The 20,426-nt window shown below is 44.7% G+C and overlaps 1 long non-coding RNA gene across 1 annotated transcript in view; it reads right to left on the bottom strand.

Moving 5' to 3' along the window:
* Positions 1-20,426, bottom strand: part of LOC122542924 — a 34,203-nt gene that overhangs the window by 10,346 nt on the left and 3,431 nt on the right. Inside the window, exon 2 of the long non-coding RNA XR_006309886.1 lies at positions 11,733-11,956. This is a non-coding gene — a long non-coding RNA (uncharacterized LOC122542924). The remainder of the gene's footprint in view (positions 1-11,732; positions 11,957-20,426) is intronic.

The raw sequence follows: 20,426 nt of genomic DNA, 5'->3' as shown, positions 1-20,426 counted from the left end.
TGGGGAGGGGAGGGGGAATTGGGGGATGGGGAGAGGGAATGGAAAGAGAGAGAGAGATAGATTTGAATGAGAGAAGAGATACTGACATTATGTATGAGAGGGAGATAGTGAGATTGTACATGGGATGGAGAAACAAGTTGTGAGATTTTAAATGAGAGAGCAGGAGAAAAACAGTGAGATTGTGCATGAGACAGAGAGAGTTTGTACTTGAGAGAGATTCACCTTCCCCGTGACACTGAGGAACTCCTGTGTCACACACCAGAATGATATCCAACACCGTGTTTGGGAGCAGAACATGGCCCATGGAATCAGGAAGTAGGTTCATGTGGATGTTCAGAACCAGGAATCTCGCACAGAACGACAACAGAACAGACAGAATCAAACAAAGAACTTGGTGTTGAATTTGAGAAAGAGTTCTGTAACTTTTAAGAACATGGAGCCTGTGATATATTGACCCCATTGTATCACGGGCGAGAGTTCGGGACTGTCTCATTGTGTGTGTATATGTGTGTGCCTGTGTGTGGGGGTATGTGATGGAGACAGTTTAAAGTGAGTGTAACTCTGTGTCTCTGCTTGGGGAATGTCTGTCCTTCAAATATTTGACTGCGACTTCATTGAGAGCTCTCCCCGTGAACTAACAGTCATGGGAGTCATTAATGCAGACACTGTACAGGGAGCTTTATTCTGTATCTCTCTCCATTAAACAGGACATATCATCGGAATGTGCAGCTGATGCACAAATTGGCAATGCAGTAAACAGGGAAGGAGTTGTAGACCTTAGGGGGATATAGACAGATGCTGTTTACTGTCGTTGGGAAGATGTCTGAGTACAAAAGTGGTCCACTTTTGCTGAGATGCTGATGTCATTTCAGTGAAGCACTCACAGAGAAACTTCCTTCCTGCTGTTGGCCAATTAATATGAAACACAGAATTCCAGGGAAATAGGCATGTTAGGGGTGAGGGATTTCTGTTTGTCATAAAGAGCAAAACGGTCACCCAAAGTCCTTGGAGGAAGAGGCCTGGCTTGGATTTAACTCAAATCATAGCCTGACACTGCAAACCCACAAGGTAACTGAGGGATGGACATTTATAAAACACAGTCCATGTCTTCAATCTAATCTCAAACTGGGTTACAGGGAATGGAGCAGTTTTGCAATATCCTCAGTGTGATTGAGGGAATGGGGAAGCTAATTTCAGAGACAGAGCGAGAGAGTTACAGACTCAGATACAGAGCCAGAGACACTCAGAGACAGGATCGGAGGGTCCTGGAAATGTTTCAGAGCTGATTCTGAGATAGACACGAGCTGTACAGCAGCAGATAGGAGTGAATCATTCTCTGTTACCAATACAGCACTAGACACAGTCTCGTGGAATAACTGAGATGATGGGCTCCTGTGTTCCGTTTGCTGATAACACAAAGTGATGTGGGAGAGTAAAATGCAAGGAGGACACAGAAAGGCTGGGAAGAGGGTTGAATAGGTTCAGTGAGTAAGCGTGTAAAACATAGTCTGTGCATTCCTGACGAAGGGCTATTGCCTGAACCATCGATTCTCCTGCTCCTCGGATGTTACATGACCTGCTGTGCTTTTCCAGCACCATACTCTTAACTCTAATCTCCAGCATCTGCAGTCCTCTCTTTCCCATAGTCTGTGCAATATCACACAGATAAATGGGAGGCTTGTTCCTTCGTTTCAATCTTGAAACGGTTTCAGAGTTTTGTTCGAGTTTTAAACAATGATTCTAATCCAAGACCCAAAAGCAGCAAGAAACCTTTCTCTCTATCTATCCCAGCAGTTTTCATTATTGTCTCAAAAACTTTCATTCCCTCTGACCCTTCTAAATCCTAGGGACACAACCGTGGGTTTGTGTCCCTAGGATTTAGAAGGGCCTCCCCAGTGACCCATTGCTGTCCAGCTATCAAAACTTTCATTCCCTCTGACCCTTCTAAATCCTAGGGACACACCCCTGGGTTTGGGTCATTTCCCTCCCTCCCCAGTGACCCATTGCTGTCCAGCTATCATTCTGGTGAATCTATACTACACTCAGATATACATGCACTCCCCAATTTCCTACTCTTTCTGATCTCTCCCTATTTGTTAAGTCAATATCAGTGCTAGGCTAATGTGAAATGGCTGCCATGAACATATCTAATTTGGCTGACACCTTCGGAATCATTTGTTGGAGCTTTGCAGATTAAAACAGACCCTTGCAGTTTGAACAGGATCATCCCTCAACCTCCTGCAAATGGAATACAGTGAGATGGGAAGCCATGGTGTTTGGATGTTAGACTGAGGAGGAACAATACAGACAAAATGGTACAATATTAACATGGGGGAGGGGGTGGGCGCAGGAACTAAGAAGTCTTCCGTTATGGATCTGGAATTCTGTCAGCACAGGAGAGGGGAAGATGTCTCAAAAGCACTTTCCAAATTTGGTGACACCATCACACTTACTTTCTGTGATTTGTGAACAAGGATCTGGGATATATTGAATATTTAAATCAGCATGGAGTAAAGTCATATTTGACGCAATAATGCAAGACCCTGGTAGTATGCATGTATACACACACACACACATGGAATAACCAAATATATGAGCATTTTCAAATATTAAAGCTCCATTAAAGAACCCCTGGATGTCAGATGAACACAGGACATTCACACACCGGGGTCAAGCTCAAGACTCACCTCCCTCCGACACGGAGAGGCTCCTGTTTCACACTACGGATTGCCCTCAGACGTTGTGTTTGGGAGCAGGACATGGCACATGGGTTGAGGATGACTGTCCATGTGGATGTTCAAAACCAGCAATCTCACGGGGAATCAGAACAGAACAGACAGAATCAAACAAAAGCCTTGGTGTTGAATTTGTGGAGTTCTTCCATTTTTGTTATGTGTCTGTCTCTGTGTGTGCGCATGTGTGTCTTTGTCAGTGTATGTGTGCGAGTGTGTGTGTGTGAGAGAGAGAGAGTGCATGAGAGTCTGTTTGTGTGTGTGTGTGTGTGTGTGTGTGTGTATAAGGTGGGGAGAGTAAGGAGTAACTTATATCAACATCTCTCATCAGATTATACCGGCTGTTAAATTTTTTGATTGCAATATCATCAAGAAGCTTTACTCTGTATCAAACTCAATGCTTTACCTGACCAGTGAGGGAATGGGAGAATTATTGAGTCCCTATCCCCGTTCTGTCCCTTCCCTGGACATGTTTGATGAGGATACAGTAAAAGGAGCTTTACCGTGTATCTAACCCCATATAGTCCCTGTCCTGAGAGTGTTGCTGGTGACAGTGCAGGATTTAACTTGAACAACACAAATACATTAAGGACAAAAGGGTGACTAGGGAGAGAATTATGGCCCCTCAAAGATCAGTAAGGCAGCCTTTGTGTGGAACCGCAGGAGATGGCGCAGAAAGTAAACGAGTATTTTGCATCAGTATTTACTGTGGAAAAGGACAGGGAAGATAAAAATGTCAGGAAATAGATGGTGACATCTTGAAAAATGTCCATATTACAGAGGAGGAAGTGCTGGATGTCTTGAAACATATAAAAGTGGATAAAACCCCAGGACCTGATCAGGTGTACCCTAGAACTCTGTGGGAAGCTAGGGAAGTGATTGCTGGGCCTCTTATTGAGATATTTAGATCATCAACAGTCACAGGTGAGGTGCCGGAAGACTGGAGGTTGGCTAACGTGGTGCCACTGTTTAAGAAGGGCGGTAAAGACAGGCCAGGGAACTATAGACTGGTGAGCCTGACCTCAGTGGTGGGCAAGTTGTTGGAGGGAATCCTGAGGGACAGGATGTACATGTATTTGGAAAGGCAAGGACTGATTAGGGATAGTCAACTTGGCTTTGTGCATGGGAAATCATGTCTCACAAACTTGTTTGAGTTTTTTGAAGAAGTAACAAAGAGAATTGACAAGGGCATAGCGGTAGATGTGATCTTTGTGGACTTCAGTAAGGCGTTCGACAAGGTTCCCCATGGGAGCATGGTGAGCAAGGTTAGATCTCATGGAATACAGGGAGAACTCCATATTTGAATACAGAACCAGCTCACAGGTAGAAGATAGAGGGTGGTGGTGGAGGCCTATGACCAGTGGAGTGCCACAAGGATCGGTGCTGGGTCCTCTACTTTTCATCATTTATATAAATGATTTGGATGCGAGCATAAGAGGTATAGTTAGCAAGTTTGCTGATGACACCAAAATAGGAGATGTGGTGGACCACGAAGAAGGTTACCTCAGATGACAACGGGATCTTTATCTGATGGGTCAATGGGCTGAGAGGTGGCAGATGGAGTTTAATTTAGATAAATGCAATGTGCTGCATTTTGGGAAGCAAATCTTAGCAGGACTTATTCACTTAAGTAACCAAGTAACCTGGAGGTCGCCACTGATGATGTTACCTAGCCAGGTAATGAAACGTCAGGATATCAAACCTACAGCTCAGTGAGCAAACCTACACCCTAAATTTACAAGCATGTTGCCAGGCTGGGAGGATTTGAGCTACAGGGAGAAGTTGAATAGACTGGAGATGTTCTCCTTGGAGCGTCAGACGCTGAGGGGTGACCTTATCAAGGTTGATAAGATCATGTAAGGGGCATGGATAGGATAAATAGACAAAGTCTATTCCCTGGGGTCGCAGAGTCCAGAACTAGAGGGCATAGGTTTAGGGTCAGAGGGGCACGATAAAACCATGAGGGGCATGGATAGGGTAAATAGGCAAAGTCTATTCCCTGGGTGGGGGAGTCCAGAACTAGAGGGGCATAGGTTTAGGGTGAGAGGGGAAAGATATAAAAGAGACCTAAGGGGCAACATTTTCACCCAGAGGGTGGTACGTGTATGGAATGAGCTGCCAGAGGATGTGGTGGAGGCTGGTACAATTGTAAATTTAAGATGCATTTGGATGGGTATATGAATAGGAAGGGTTTGGAGGGATATGGGCCGGGTGCTGGCAGGTGGGACTAGATTGGATTGAGATATCTTGTCGGCATGGATGGGTTGGGCCGAAGGGTCTGTTTCTGTGCTGTACATCTCTATGACTCTCAGACATGAATGCTTATGCTGAAGGGAGACCTGATAGAAGTCTACAACGTTATGAAGGGGTAGAGAAAGTCTATCCAAGAGTGACGTAAATGTCCTTAATGTCGCTGACTGTACGACCACTGCTGGCAGTGCATTCCATGCATCCACCACTCTCTGTGTAAGGAACCTACCTCTGACATCTCCCCTAAACCTCCCTCCAATCACCTTAAAATTATGCCCTCCCGTGACAGCCATTACTGCCCTGGCAAAAAGTCCCTGGCTATCCACTCTATGCCTCCCATCATCTTGTACACCTTTATCAAGTCACCACTCATCCCTATAAGACATGCCCTCACATCCTGATAAATCTTTTCTGCACCCTCTCTACAGCTTCCACATCCTTCCTATAATGAGGCAACCAGAATCGAACACAATAGTCCAAGTGTGCTTTATAGAGCTGTAGCATAACCTTGCGGCTCTTAAATCCAATGTCCCTGCTAATGAAAGCCAACACGCCATACACCTTCTCAACAACCCTATCAACTTGGGTGGCAACTTCGAGGGATCTATGGATATGGACCCCAAGATCCCTCTGTTCTTTCATACTACCAAGAGTCCTGTCTTTAACCCTGTAATCTGAATTCAAATTTGACCTTCCAATATTAATCACTTCATCCTTTTCCAGGCTGAACGCCATCTGCCACTTCTCAGACCAGCTCTGCATCCTGTCAATGTCCTGTTGCAAATTACGACAGCCCTCCACACTATCCACAACTTCACTAACCTCCGAGTCATCGGCAAACTTACGAACCCACCCTTCTGCTTCCTCATACAAGTCATTTATAAACATCACAAAGAACAGAGTTCCCAGAACAGATCCCTGTGGAACGTCACTGGTCACGGAGCTCAAGGCTGAATACTTTCCATCTACCACACTCTTTGTCTTCTACGGGCCAGACAATTCTGCATCCAGACAGCCAATTACCCTGTATCCCATGCCTCTTTACTTTCTGAATCAGCCTATCATGGGGAACCTTATAAAATGCCTTGCTAAAATCCATGTACACCACATCCACTGCTCAACCTACATCAATGTGTTTTGTCATATCTACAAAGAATTCAATAAGGCTTGTGAGGGATGACCTGCCCCTCACAAAGTCATGCTGATTATTTCTAAGCAAGGTATGCTTTTCCAAATAATCATAAATCCTGCCCCTCAGAATCCCCTCCAATAATTCACCCTCCACCGCCATAAGACTGGCTGGTCTGTAATTCCCACGATTAAATCTATTCCTTTTTTTGACCAAGGGAATAACATTTGCCACCCTCCAATCATCTTGTACTACTCCAGTGGACAATGAGGACACAAAAATCATAGCCAAAGGTGCAGCTTCCCATATAAACCTTGGGTATATTTTTCTGGCACAGGGGACTTATCTATCCCCATGTTTTTCAAAATTTCCCACACATCCTCCTTCTTAACATCAACCTGTTTGAGCATATCAGCCTGTTTCACGCTGTCCTCACAAACGTCAAGGTCCCTCTCAGTAGTGAATACTGAAGCAAAGTGTTCATTAAAGGACCTCCTCACCTCCTCCAACTCCAGGCACAAGTTTCCTCCACTATGCCTGATCAGCCATACTGTCATTCTGGCCATCCTCTTGTTCCTCACATAAGTGTAGAATGCCTTTGGGTTTTTCTTAATCCAACCTGCTAAGGCTTTTTCATGGCCCCTTTCTAGCTCTCCTAAGTCTTTCCTGGCTACCTTGTCACTCTCTGGAGCCCTGTCTGGTCCTTGCTTCCACAACCTTAAGTTTCCTTCTTCCTCTTGACTAGATGTTATAAATCTCTTGTCATTCAAGGTTCCTTCACCCTACTATCCCTTCCTTGCCTCATTGGGATAAATCTATCAAGCACTCACAAGTGCTCCCCAAACAAGCTCAGTTTTCGGTTGTGCATTTCCCTGAAATTATCTGCTCCCAATTTATGCTCCATAGTTCCTGCCTAATAGCATTGTAATTCCCCATCCCTCAATTAAATACTTTCCCATATTGTCTGCTCCTATCCCTCTCCATGACTATAGCAAAGGTCAGGAAGTTGTGATCACTATCACCGAAATGGTCTCCCATCGAGAGATCTGACACCTGACCTGGTTCATTGCCAAGCACCTAAACCAATATGGCCCCCCTTCTAGTCAGCCTATTCACACATTGAGTCAGGAATCCTCCCTGGACACACCTGACAAAATCTGCTCCATCCAAACTATTTGCATTAAGGAGGTTCCAATCGATATTATGGGATGTTGAGGTCACCCATGACAATAACCCTGTTACTTCAGCACCTTTCCAAAATCTGCCTCCCATGGAAATGTCAGTCATGAGAGAATGGAGGTTTAAGGTGTTATGGACCAGATCAGACTCCTCCGATTTATGGTAAGGAGATTCGATTTGATTTATTATTGTCACATGCTCTGGGAAACTGTAAAAAGTACTGTTTTGCATGCTGTCCAGTACAAATCATACTGTACTTCATAGAATCCCTACAGTGTGGAAACAGGCCCTTTGGCCCAACAAGTCCACACTGACCCTCCATTGTTAACCACCCCAGCCAAACACATTTCCCTATCTAATTACTCTACATTTATCCCTAGCTCATGCACCGAACCTACACATACCTGAACACTATTGGCAATTTTTCATGCTCAATTCACCTAACCTGCACATCTTTGGATTGTGGGGGGAAACCACACATTACTCTGCAGAGCTCACCAATCTCTTGATATCCTCCTCCAGTATACACCCTTGTTCTCACTATTAACCACCCCATGTCATATGCAAACTTCTTGGTCATATAACCTGCATTTATCTCCAAATCCCAAAAATACACCATAAATAACATCAAGCCCCGGAGGAAACCCACCCAGACACAGGGAGACTGCCTGCGTGGAGTTTGCACAGTCTCCTGATGCTGAAATCGAATCCTAATCCATGATGGTGCGGCAGCTGTATTGAATACATCAGGATAATGTAGTACTACAGCTTCAGAAAAGGTACAGAGGAAGATCAACTCTAAAATATGAGAGGTCCATTTAGAAGTCTGGCAACAGCGGGGAAAAAGCTGTTCCTGAATTTGTTGTATATGCTGCTTAATGGAAGAGGGTGGAAGAGATTGGTGCAGTGGGAAATATAGACAGATGGAAAATTGTTTGTGTGATGGACTGGTCTGCGTTCACGACACTGTCATTTCATGCAATCTTTGGCAGAGCAGTTGCTATTCCACGCTGTAATGCATCTGGATATGAAACTTTCCATAGTGCATCCATACAAATGCGGACATGCCAAATTTTCTTAGCCTTCTGAGGAAGCCGAGGTGTTCTTCCTACAGTGTGGCATTAGACTGTACCAGTTGTGGCCTGTTCTCCAGCATATTCCCCTTGCTCTTTTATTCTATACCTTAGCTATAAATGCAAATATCCCATCTGCCTTCTGACCAACTTTCTCTATCTACCTGCCCTGTAACCTCAGGGATCTGTGGATGTCTAACCCAAATCCGCACTGATCTTCACAGTTCTCCATGGTCCTACTGTTCATGCCTGTTAGCTTTCCCAACATCTCACTGTATAACACTCACTATTTTGAAGTTGAATTCCATTTGCCATTACTCTGCAGAGCTCACCAATCTCTTGATATCCTCCTCCAGTATACACCCTTGTTCTCACTATTAACCACCCCATGTCATATGCAAACTTCTTGGTCATATAACCTGCATTTATCTCCAAATCCCAAAAATACACCATAAATAGCATCAAGCCCCAAACAACCCCACTGGAAATGGACCTCAAGTAACAAGCTGTCAGAGGAAGTGGTGGAGGCAGCTACAATTACAACACTTTAAAAGGCATCTGAATGGGTAAATGAATTTAAAGGGATACAGGCCAAATGCTGGCAAACAGGACTAGATCAGTTCAGCATATCTGGTTGGCATGGATGAGTTTGACCAACCGGTCTGATTCCATGCTATTTGACTCAAAGACACAGAAACATCCCTCTATTATCTTTCTCTGATTTCTGCCTCTCAATGAATTTTGTATCCAATGTGCCACATTGCCTTGCATCCTATGGACCTTTACTTACCAGTCTTCAATGAAGGAATTTATCAAACACTTGTTAAAACCCATGCAGATTTTAAACCAAATGCATTTCTCTCATCAACAATCTCGGTTTCCTCCTCAATAAAAAAGAAGTTTGTCAAACACAACCTTCCCTTAATAAATTCTTGCTGACTATCTTTGATTAACATCTGTATTGTTAGGAATTATTGATAATCATTTGCCCACCACTGAGGTGACACTGACATAGCTCTAATTTCCTGGTCTACCACTTTCTCCATTATAGAACATTACAGCGCAGGACAGGCCCTTCGGCCCCCGATGTTGCGCCGCCCTGTCATACTAATCTGAAGCCCATCCCACCTACACTATTCCATGTACGTCCATATGCCTGTCCAATGACGACTTAAATGCACTTAAACTTGGCGAATCTACTACCATTGCAGGCAAAGCATTCCATACCCTGGCTACACTTGGATAATGTGAGCAATTCTCTAGGTATTTTGCACTTCACCTGTGGGCAGAGAGGATTTGAAAATTATTGCCAGAGCCTTTGATCTATCCTTTCTTAACCATTTTAAAAGCATTGGCTGCAACTCATCCATGCCTTCAGATTAGTCCAGTGTTAGGGCTGCTAAACCAACTAGTACTTCCACTCTCTCTCTGAGGTAATTTTATCTGATCCTTCAGTCTTTCCGATCGGATGTCCATCCCTTTGTCATCGTTATCCATTGTGAAGACAAACGCAAATTATTCATTGAGGATAGTGTCCACGTCTTTTCACATCCACTAGCAAATTACCACAGTTCTCCCGAATGAGTCTGACACTTTCCCTTGTTATTCTCTCAGTCTTTCAACACTGTAAGACCTCTATAAGTTTTCTTTTATTTGACTAATCAACGACAGGTCCATGGAGATGTACATCAAGGAAGCAGACCCTTCGGTCCAACTCATCCATGCCGACCAGATATCCTAAATAAATTTCGTGCCATTTGTGAGCATTTGGCCCATATCCCTCTCAACCCTTCCTATTCAAATATCCATCAAGATGCCTTTTACTTGTGGTAATTGTACCAGCCTCCATGACTGCCTCTGGCATTCCATATAAGCATTGCCCTCTGCGTAAAAATGTTGCCCCTTAGGTTCCTTTTAAATCTTTCCCCTCTCACCTTAAATCTATGCCCTCTAGTTTTGGAAAACCCCACCCCGGGGAAAAAACCTTCTCTATTTATGCTAACCATGCCCCTCATCATTTTATAAACCTCTATGAGGTCACCCCTCAGCCTCCAATGCTCCAGGGAAAACAGCTCCAGACTATTCAGCTTCCCCTGTACAGCTGCAACAAGACCTCCTAACTCTTATCCATTAATCAATAAAGGAAAGCATACCAAAGATCTTCTTCACTATGCTATTTATCTGCAGCTCCAATTTCAAGTAACTACGAAGCTGGACTCCGAGGTCTCTTCGTTCAGCAACACTCCCAGGACCTTACCATTAAGTGTCTATGTCCTGCCCTGATTTGCCTTTCCAAAATGCACCACTTCACCTTTATCTAAATTAAACTCCTTCTGCCATCCTCGGCCCATTGGCCCATCTGATCAAGATCTCATTTTACTCTGAGGTCATCTTCTTCGCTGTCCACTATACCTCCCATTTTGGTGTCATCTGCAAACTTTCCAACTATACCTCCTATGTTCACACCCAAATCATTTACATAAATGATGTAAAGTAGAGGACCCAGCAGCAATCCTTCTGACACACCACTGGTCACAGGCCTCCAATCTGAAAAGCAATCCTCTACCACCACCCTGTATCTTCTACTTTCAACCCAGTTCTGTATCCAAATGGCTAGTCTTTCCTCTATTCCATGCCAGTTAACCATGCCAAACCATCTACCATGATAAACCTTGCTGAATGCTTCACTGAAGTCCTTACAGATCATGTCCACCACTCTGCCCTCATCAATCCTCTTTGTTACTACTTCAAAAAACTTAATCAAGTTCATGAGATATGCCTTCTCATGCACAAAGCCATGTTGACTGTCTCTAATCAATTCTTGCTTTCCAAATACATGTATATCTTGTCCCTCAGTATTCCCTCCCACAACTGTAATGTAATCTAATCTAAACTCGCCCACCACCGATGTCAGGTTCACCGGTCTATTGTTCCCTGGGCTTTCCTGACCACCTTTCTTAAAATATTGACACCACGTTAGCCAATCTCCTGTCTTCTGGCACCTCACCTGTGACTATCGATGACACAAATAGCTCAGCAAGGGGCACAGCTATCACTTCCCTAGCTTCTCATACACTTTAGGCTACGCCTAATCAGGTTCCGGGGATATATCCACCTTGATGCAGTGGATACTGGATCAGTTGAGTAGTTTAAAGGAGATAGTCCTTTTTTAAAAGCAAAAGGAATTTAGGCATATGCACCCTGTTTTGGTTTATAAAGCTCCATTTAACTACCATCCCTTCTGGAAATCCTGTCCTCTTCACCGTCTCTGGCCATAAGATTCAAATCTTGACAGATTGCCCTCCTGATCCCTGCATGTCGAGATGTGTAGATTTACAGTGTAAATATCACAGCAGTCCTGATACTCACATATTGTCACCAAGGGAGCCACGCACAGTCTGTTATACTGCATTTGTAAAAGTCTTGTTCAAAACTTTTCATAGGTTCTGATGACCTGTTTCCTGGTCCTGTTGTGGCTCCAATTACAATTTGACCTGATCCAAGGAGATGGAGAATGTTTGGTTTATCAACAGTCCAGTCACCAGTTCTATGAGTGAGGTAGGAGCGAGGTTTCTCATGAGGCTCTGCCAGAGCTGGAGGTGAGAAATGTAACAATGTATTACACTCATTCAAATAGTTAAATTGCAACCAAACAAAATCACAGACTTCCTTCTACTTTCCTAGGATGGGCCGTGAGCTCAGTCTCTTTCCAAATTTCATAGTCTCTGGAGTGGTTGGGTTGGAGGACAATCTGAGGTAGGTGCAAAAGTCTTAAAATTCAAACTCGCTCAACCCCAACCACTTCTACTCATTCTATGCGCTGGTGTTTGGGGGTAAAATCTTACTGTTGCTCTGTGGAACAGGAAGTGACGATTTCTGATCAATAATTCACAGCTCCTTTTCCCATTTGTCTTCCACAGTTAATTTGCTGGCAATTGTTATCCTTTCCCAGGGAACGTGCGGTGTTTCCCCTTGCAGTACATATTACCTAGCTGATCTGATGGTTATTATCCTTGATATTATACGATGGAGGTTCCCCTACTATTATCCGTAGTCTTTCCTGGTCATGCAGGGGCCAGGAGAGAAGGAGTAGTGGAGCTGCCAGGAAGGTAAGGGCTTAATTTATACTTGGGCAGTGGCTAAACCTGAGATACTACACATGTAGTATCTCCCTCCTGCTCCCCTCCTCTAACTGGAAGAAAAATACCCTGTAAGGTAAGGCTTTTATTTCTTATCTTTCTTTTTAATTTATTTAAGTGCATTGTTTGGTTTTAGTTAGTTCATATAAAGCTAAGCTTACAATGGGAGGGGACCTCAGACCCATGGCATGTGACTCTTGCTTGATGTGGGAGCTTAGGAATGTATGTGACGTTCCTGACTCTTACACTTGCAAGAAGTGTCTCCAGCTGCAGCTGTTGTTTGACTGCATGACAGCTCTGGAGCAGAGGATGGACTCACTGTGGAGCATCCGCCATGCTGAGGAGGTCGTGGATAGCACGTTTAATGAACTGTTCATACCGCAGGTTAGGATTGCTGAGGGAGACAGAGAACGGGTGACCAAAAGACAGAAAAAGAGTAGGAAGGCCATGCAGGTGTCCCCTGCGGTCATCTCCCTCCAAAACAGGTATACCGTTTTGGATACTGTTGAGGGAGATGGCTCACCAGGGGAGGGCAGCAGTTGTCAAGATCATGGCACCGTGGCAGACACTGCTGTTCAGAAGGGCGGGAAAAAGACTAGTATGGCCATAGTCATAGGGGATTTTATTGTGAGGGAAGTAGATAGGTGGTTCTGTGGCCGAAAACGATTGGTATGTTGCCTCCCAGGTGCTCGGGTCAGGGATGTCACCGATCGGCTGCAGAGCATGCTAAAAGGGGAGAATGAACAGCCAGTTGTCTTGGTGCATATAGACACCAATGATATAAGTAGAAAGCGAGATGAGGTCCTGAAAGAAGAATTCAGGGAGCTAGGAGAGAAGTTAAAGAGGAGGACCTCAAAAGGTAGTGATCGCGGGATTATTACCAGTGCCACGTGCTAGCCACTGTAGAAATGAGAAAAAAAAAGGCAGGATGAATACGTGGCTTGAGAGATGGTGTAGGAGGGAGGGGTTCAGATTTGTTGGACATTGGGACCAATTGTGGGGAAGGTGGGACTATTACAAAAGGGACGGTCTACATCTGAACCAGACTGGAACCAATGTCCCTGGGGGAGTTTTTGGGGAAGTTTTAAACTAACGTGGCAGGGCACTGGGAACCAGAAGAGAAAACAAGTAGGCAGCGAGGTGGAGACCGCAGACTAAGAATTATGAAGATAGCACTAATAAAGGGAAGAATAGGCAAAGAGCAGGTGAGCGCAAAAAAAAAACTGGTGGCCTGAAATGCATCTACTTTAATGCAAGGAGTATAGTGTGTAAGACAGATGAACCTAGGGCTTGGATTGGTGCCTGAGAGTATGACATTATTGCCATCAAAGAGACTTGGTTGAAGGAAAGGCATGATGATTGGCAACTGAATGCTCCAGGATATAGACGTTTCAGACAGGACAGGGAGGGAAGTAAAAGAGGGGGTGGAGTTCCATTGCTGATCAGGGATGATATCATGGCTGTGCTAAAGGAGGACACTGTGGCGGTCTTGGGTAGTGAGGCATTATGGGTGGAGCTGAGAAATAAGAAGGGTGCGGTTACATTGCTGGTATTACAGGCCTCTCAACAGTGAGCGTGAAGTAGAAGAACAAATAGGTAAACAGATTATGAATAGATTATGATTACGCAATAGGGTAGTGGCGATGGGAGATTTTAATTTTCCCAACATTGACTGGGATACACTTTGCGTCAGAGATCTGGATGGGGTACAATTTATACGAAGCGTCCAGGAGAGTTTTCTAGAGTAGTATGTCGATAGTCTGACGAGGGAAGGGGCCTTATTGGACCTGGTACTGGGAAACGAGCCAGGACAAGTGGTAGAAGTTGCGGGAGGAGATTTCTTTGGGAACAGTGACCACAATTCTGTAAGTTTTATAATACTCATAGATAAAGAAGATAGTGGTCCTCAGGGAAGAGTACTAAACTGGGCCATGGCCAATTATATCAGAATTAGGCAGGAGCTGGGAAATATTGATTGGACACAGCTATTTGAAAGGAAGGCCACATTTGAGATGTGGGAGGTTTCAAAGATAGGTTAACGGCAGTGTAGGATAGGCATGTCCCGTTGAAGGCAAAGGATAGGAAGGGCAAGATTCGTGAACTGTGGACGACAGGAGAAATTGTACGACTAGCCAAGAGGAAAAGGGAAGTGTACATAAGGTCTAAGCAGCTGAGAACAGAACGGGCCCTGGAGGAATATCGGAAGAGTAGGACAAGTCTTAAACAAGGAATCAAGCGGGCTAAAAGGGGTCATGAAATAGCTTTAGCAAGCGGAATTAAGGAAAATCCCAAAGAATTTTATTCTTATATAAGAAGCAAGCGGATAACTAGAGAAAGGATTGGTCCACTAAAAGATAATGAAGGAAGGCTGTGTGCTGAACCTGAGAGAATGGGTGAGATTCTGAATGATTACTTTGCATCAGTGTTCACTGAGGAGAGGAACATGATGAATCTTGAGATTAGAGATAGAAGTTTGATTAGTCTGGATGATGTTGGCATAAGTAGGGAAGATTGTTGGGTATGCTAGAGGTTATTAAGGTGGACAAATCCCCAGGACCAGATGGGATCTCTCCCAGGTTGCTGAGGGAGGCGAGAGGGGAAATAGCTGGGACCCTGACAGATATCTTTGTGGCATCCTTAAGTACAGGTGAGGTGCTGGAGGACTGGAAGGTTCCTCATGTTGTCCCCCTGTACAAGGGTCATAGGGATATTCCGGTTAACTACAGACCAGTGAGCCTGACGTCGGTGGTGGGGAAGTTGCTGGAGCGGATACTGAGAGATAGGATCTATTTATATTTGGAAAGGAATGAGCTTATCGGTGATGGGCAACATGGTTTTGTGCGGGGGAGATCGTGCCTTACGAACTTGGTACAGTTCTTTGAGGAAGTGACCAAATTGTTACCAAAAGAGAAAATGCTGGAAAATCTCAGCAAGTCTGGCAGCATCTGTAAGGAGAGAAAAGAGCTGACATTTCGTGTCTAACTGACCCTTTGTCAAAGGGTCAGTTAGACTCAAAACGTCCACACTTTTCTCACCTTACAGATGCTGCTAGACCAGCTGAGATTTTCCAGCATTTTCTCTTTTGGTTTCAGATTCCAGCATCTGCAGTAATTTGCTTTTGACCAAGTTGTTAGATGAAGGAAGGGCTGTTGATGTCATATACATGGACTTTAGGAAGGCATTTGATAAGGTAGATGAACAGAGAAAGTGAAGTCACATGGTGTGCACGGTGTTCTAGCTAGGTGGATAAAGAACTGGTTGAGCAACAAGAGACAGAGAGTAGTAATTGAAAGGAGTTTCTAGAAATGGAGAAAGGTGACCAGTGGTGTTCCACGGGGGTCAGTATTGGGGCCACTGTTGTTTGTAATATACATAAATGATAGGGCACTGTTGGTATGATCAGTAAGTGATGACACAAAGATTGGTAGAGTGGCAGAAAGCATAAGGGATTGTCAGAGAATACGAGGATATACATTGACTGGAGAGTTGGCAGATGGCTTTCAATCCAGACAAATGTGAGGTGATACATTTAAGCAAGTCTAATTCCAGAGCGAATAATACAATGATTGCAAGAGCCTTGGGAACAGTTGATGGACAATGAGATCTGGGAGTGCAGGTCCATTGTACCCTGAAGGTTGCTGTATAGGTGGATAGAGTGGTCAAGAAGGCATATAGTATGCTTGCCTTCATTGCACGGGTAGTGAGTATAAGTGTTGGCGGTGTGGACTGATTGGGCCTAAGGGCCTGTTTCCACACTGTAGGGAATCCAATCTCATCTAATTTAACTATCAGACCCTACTCACCAAACATTTATTTGTACAGGAACATTTTTGGGATTCAGAGCAAAGTTCAGTAACACAGCAAAATATCTTTTTGCATGCATTTTTTGCATTATGAAACATATAAAACATATGTATGATAACAAATGGCTGGGCTCCCTATTTTTCAGCATCAAGATGCCTAAATTCAATGAGCTGCTACTCCAATTCAGTCTAATCGGATGTTTCCTGTCATGAGTCGAAGAGTCAAAATCGTGCAACCAAGCTCCCTTGCACTGAAAGTGATGCAATGCCTCCCTCTGCCTGCCTCCCCACACATGGGGTGGTACAGGGTTAAAACCCTCAATAATTCAGTCAGAGAGGGAGAGAGGGAGGGTAGCAGCTTGCAGCACCATTAATACATAGCTGCACATGCACCCGCACTCTCTCTTTCTCATTCACACACAGATACGCATACAAGCGCAGTGTGGAGAGGGCTGCACTTAGACTGGGCTCCTTGGTGTGGAACTTGCATATGTAGAGAAATGTTGTGCTCCCTCTGCAATGTGGAAATGATTTGTCTCTGAGCGGTATTCCTGACATTATACACATTAAATAGAGTATTTCCACTGCAATTGTATCCAGACACCTCCGACTGCACTTTCTGCAACTAACAATGTTTTCTGATGCACTCTCACAAATTCTAATAAGAAAGGATTCAGTGGTGGAGGGGGTACAGTGGGCATGTTCATCTACTTCTGCGCATATCTGAGGGAGAACGTTGCAAAGCATTGGGTAAAATGCCTCTGTGCCTCCAAAGAAGAACAAAACTAATTTGCACAAATTCACAGACTTTGATGTTTTCTCCAAAAACAAATCTGCTGCTTGTGCAGTGTCGTGGGGAATCCAGCAGGGGGTGGCATTGTATCACTTTAAACACATGGAGAGGGAGAGAGTGAGAGAGGATTCACACCCAAAACACAGAGACCCCATTGGACAGAGACACAGAGATACACATAAACATACAAATACACTGATTGATACATTCCAGCAAACTCCAGCATCACTGTCTGTCCGTCATGGGAGACAGGGAGAATGAGAAACCATCAAGAGAGCTAGGACTAACTGGGATAGTGAGTGTCACCCCTTCAGTCTGCCCACATCTTGACTCATGTTTGTCTCTTTGAGGAGAAAGTGAGGACTGCAGATGCTGGAGATCCTGAAGAAAGCTCATGCCTGAAACGTCGATTCTCCTGCTCCTTGGATGCTGTCTGACCTGCTGCGCTTTTCCAACAACATGTTTTCAGCTCGTGTTTGTCTCTGCCAGACCTTTCCTTTTTTCTCTCTGTTCTCTTTCCCTCTCACTCTCTGTCCTTCTCTCTCCCCTTCTCAGTCTGTCTGTCTTTCTCCAACCACTCTCTGTCACTGAGCTCCCCCCTCTTTCTTGCTCACCTTTCCTTTCTTTTTTCTCCTTCAGACCTGAAAAAGTGCCCACCCAATTTTGGGCCCTCAAAAATATTTTGCCCCCCATTTTTGTTCACGTCCCAAATTTATGTCCTTTCCCTGTAAAGATTTTGCACTCCCAAATATTTGCATCACTAAATGGTCCCCCAAAAATATTTTGCTGCCCCCAATATTACACTGAGCCCCAATCCCTGGTGCAGATGTAAATGAGTCTGAGTGAACTGACTGGCCTGTGACTTACTGCTTTACCACACAGCAAGATCCATGTGCAAGAATTACACTGGTTTTACATCACAGAGGGAGTTGTTTTGGCCCATCATGCCTGTATCCAACTAAAAGATCCTGGTCCTGTCTGCTCCTCAGGATTAGCCCCAAATGGCTTCATTGAATCCCATTCCTGTGGAGACAGCTCCTCCACGAAACCCCACCCTTTGCCTCTCATGCTGTCCTCCATCTCTCTCGCAACAGCTCCTCCATCCCACATCATCCCACCTCCTCCACCCCACCACCCTTACCCTGCTGAGTCTATTAGGAAGGGTGTAAGCCTGAGAGGGGTGACTATTCTGTGCAGCAGAAGGCTGCAGGTCAAAGCCTCCCTGCACATGGATGACTCTGTCATTTTCAACTCTGACCCACAGTCAGTGCGCAGACTCATGAGTATCTGCGACCAGTTTTAACTAGCCTCAGGAGCCAACATGAATCAAGGCAAGAGCAAGGCCACGTTCTTTGGGAACTGGGCCGACTGATCCTTTAATCCCTTCGCTGTCAGGACAGATTACCTAAATGTGCTGGCAAAATGGTTAGGAGGAACTGGGGGTGTGCGCAAAATCTTGGGAGGATCGCATCGCTAAGGTGAGTCATAAACTGGGGTTTGGGAGCACCGCACCCTCTCCATTGCAGGTAAAAACTGAGCCATCAGGTGGGAGGCACTCTTTCTGTTTTTATACGTGGCACAGAACTGGCACATTCGCAGAATCTGTGCCATTGCAATCACCCGATCCATCTTTCACTTCATCTGGAGGTTTCAGATGGACTGGGCCCGCAGGGACACCATGTACAAATCTCTGGATAAAAGGGGGGAAGAATGTACCCAACACAGCCTTAATCCTGGTGGTCATCTTAGTGTGTGGCTGCATCAAGCTGTGCATAGACGTAAACATCAAGTGGCACTACATACTAACGTTCCACATATACCCGGTGTTGCAAAGGAAGGTCTCATTGCCACAGAATATTCAAAGTAGTTTGAATGTTCCATATCAGCAAAGAAAAACATCTTTGACCATAATTCCATCTGGAAATAGTCAACACACAGCGTCCTAGAGATACTGCTGGAAAAGGAGCAGGTGGATCCTCTCAGGTTGTTCCCTAAGCAGATTACACAAGTTATTTGGCAGAATTATTATTGTTATTATCTGGGCCAACACAACACCAATCATTAATGTATTGAAGGAGTGAGCTTCCCGTTGTGAGCCTGTCCATGCCACAACGGTCAGTCTTAACATCGGATTTACAGAATCTAAGATGGATTCATGTGGAGGCTGGTACAACTGCAACATTTTAAAAGCATTTAGATGGGTTTATGAATAGGAAAGGTTTGGAGGGATATGGGCCAGGTGCTGGCAGGTGGGACTAGACTGGGTTGGGATATTTGGTCGGCATGGACGGGTTGGACCAAAGGATCTGTTTCCGTGCTGTACATCTCTATGACTCTATGCAGTTTTGGGGCAAGGTAAAATATAATTCTGCAAGCACAAGTGCACCCCACAAACTTATATATGTGGGCATGCGTGAAACCAATGTCTGCATTCTAAAAGATGAGAGACTCAACAAACAGTCCCGGTCTTTTTCAACATGTGATTTCAGTTACATCACAATGTTCAACTTTTGCGATAAATTCTGCGTCTTACGAACTTACTCTCCACAACTGGCTGATGAAGGGGCAAGCTAGTGCTTCCCAAGTAAATCCAATAGGACTCCAACTGAGCAAATATTCTTAATTGCATGCTAAACTGCCCATAGTGTTGGTGCATTAATAAATGTAAGGTAAGGGGGAATGGGTCTGGGTGGGTGACTCTTTGGAGGGTCATGGAGATGTACTTAATGGTAAGGTCCTCAAGAGTGTTGCTGAACAAAGAGACCTTGGAGTGCAGGTTCATAGTTCCTTGAAAGTGGAGTTGCAGGTAGATACGATAGTGAAGGCGGCGTTTGGTATGCTTTCCTTTATCGATCAGAGTATTGAGGACAGGAGTTGGGAGGTCATGTTGCGGCTGTACAGGACATTGGTTAGGCCACTGTTAGAATATTGCGTGCAATTCTGGTCTCCTTCCGATCGGAAAGATGTTATGAAACTTGAAAGGGTTCAGAAAAGATTCACAAGGATGTTGCCAGGATTGGAGGATCTGAGCTACAGGGAGAGGCTGAACAGGCTGGGGCTGTTTTCCCTGGAGCGTCAGAGGCTGAGGGGTGACCTGATAGAGGTTTATAAAATCATGAGGGGCATGGATAGGATAAATAGACAAGGTCTTTTCCCTGGGGTGGGGGAGAATAGAACTAGAGGCATAGGTTTAGGGTGAGAGGGGAAAGATATAAAAGAGACCAAAGGGGCAACGTTTTCACACAGAGGGTGGTACGTGTATGGAATGAGCTGCCAGAGGAAGTGGTGAAGGCTGATACAATTGCAACATTTAAAAGGCATTTGGATG

This window comes from Chiloscyllium plagiosum, chromosome 41, assembly GCF_004010195.1.
Source record: "Chiloscyllium plagiosum isolate BGI_BamShark_2017 chromosome 41, ASM401019v2, whole genome shotgun sequence".
Classification (NCBI taxonomy): Eukaryota; Metazoa; Chordata; class Chondrichthyes; order Orectolobiformes; family Hemiscylliidae; genus Chiloscyllium; species Chiloscyllium plagiosum.
This window is presented reverse-complemented; position numbering and strand designations above follow the sequence as displayed.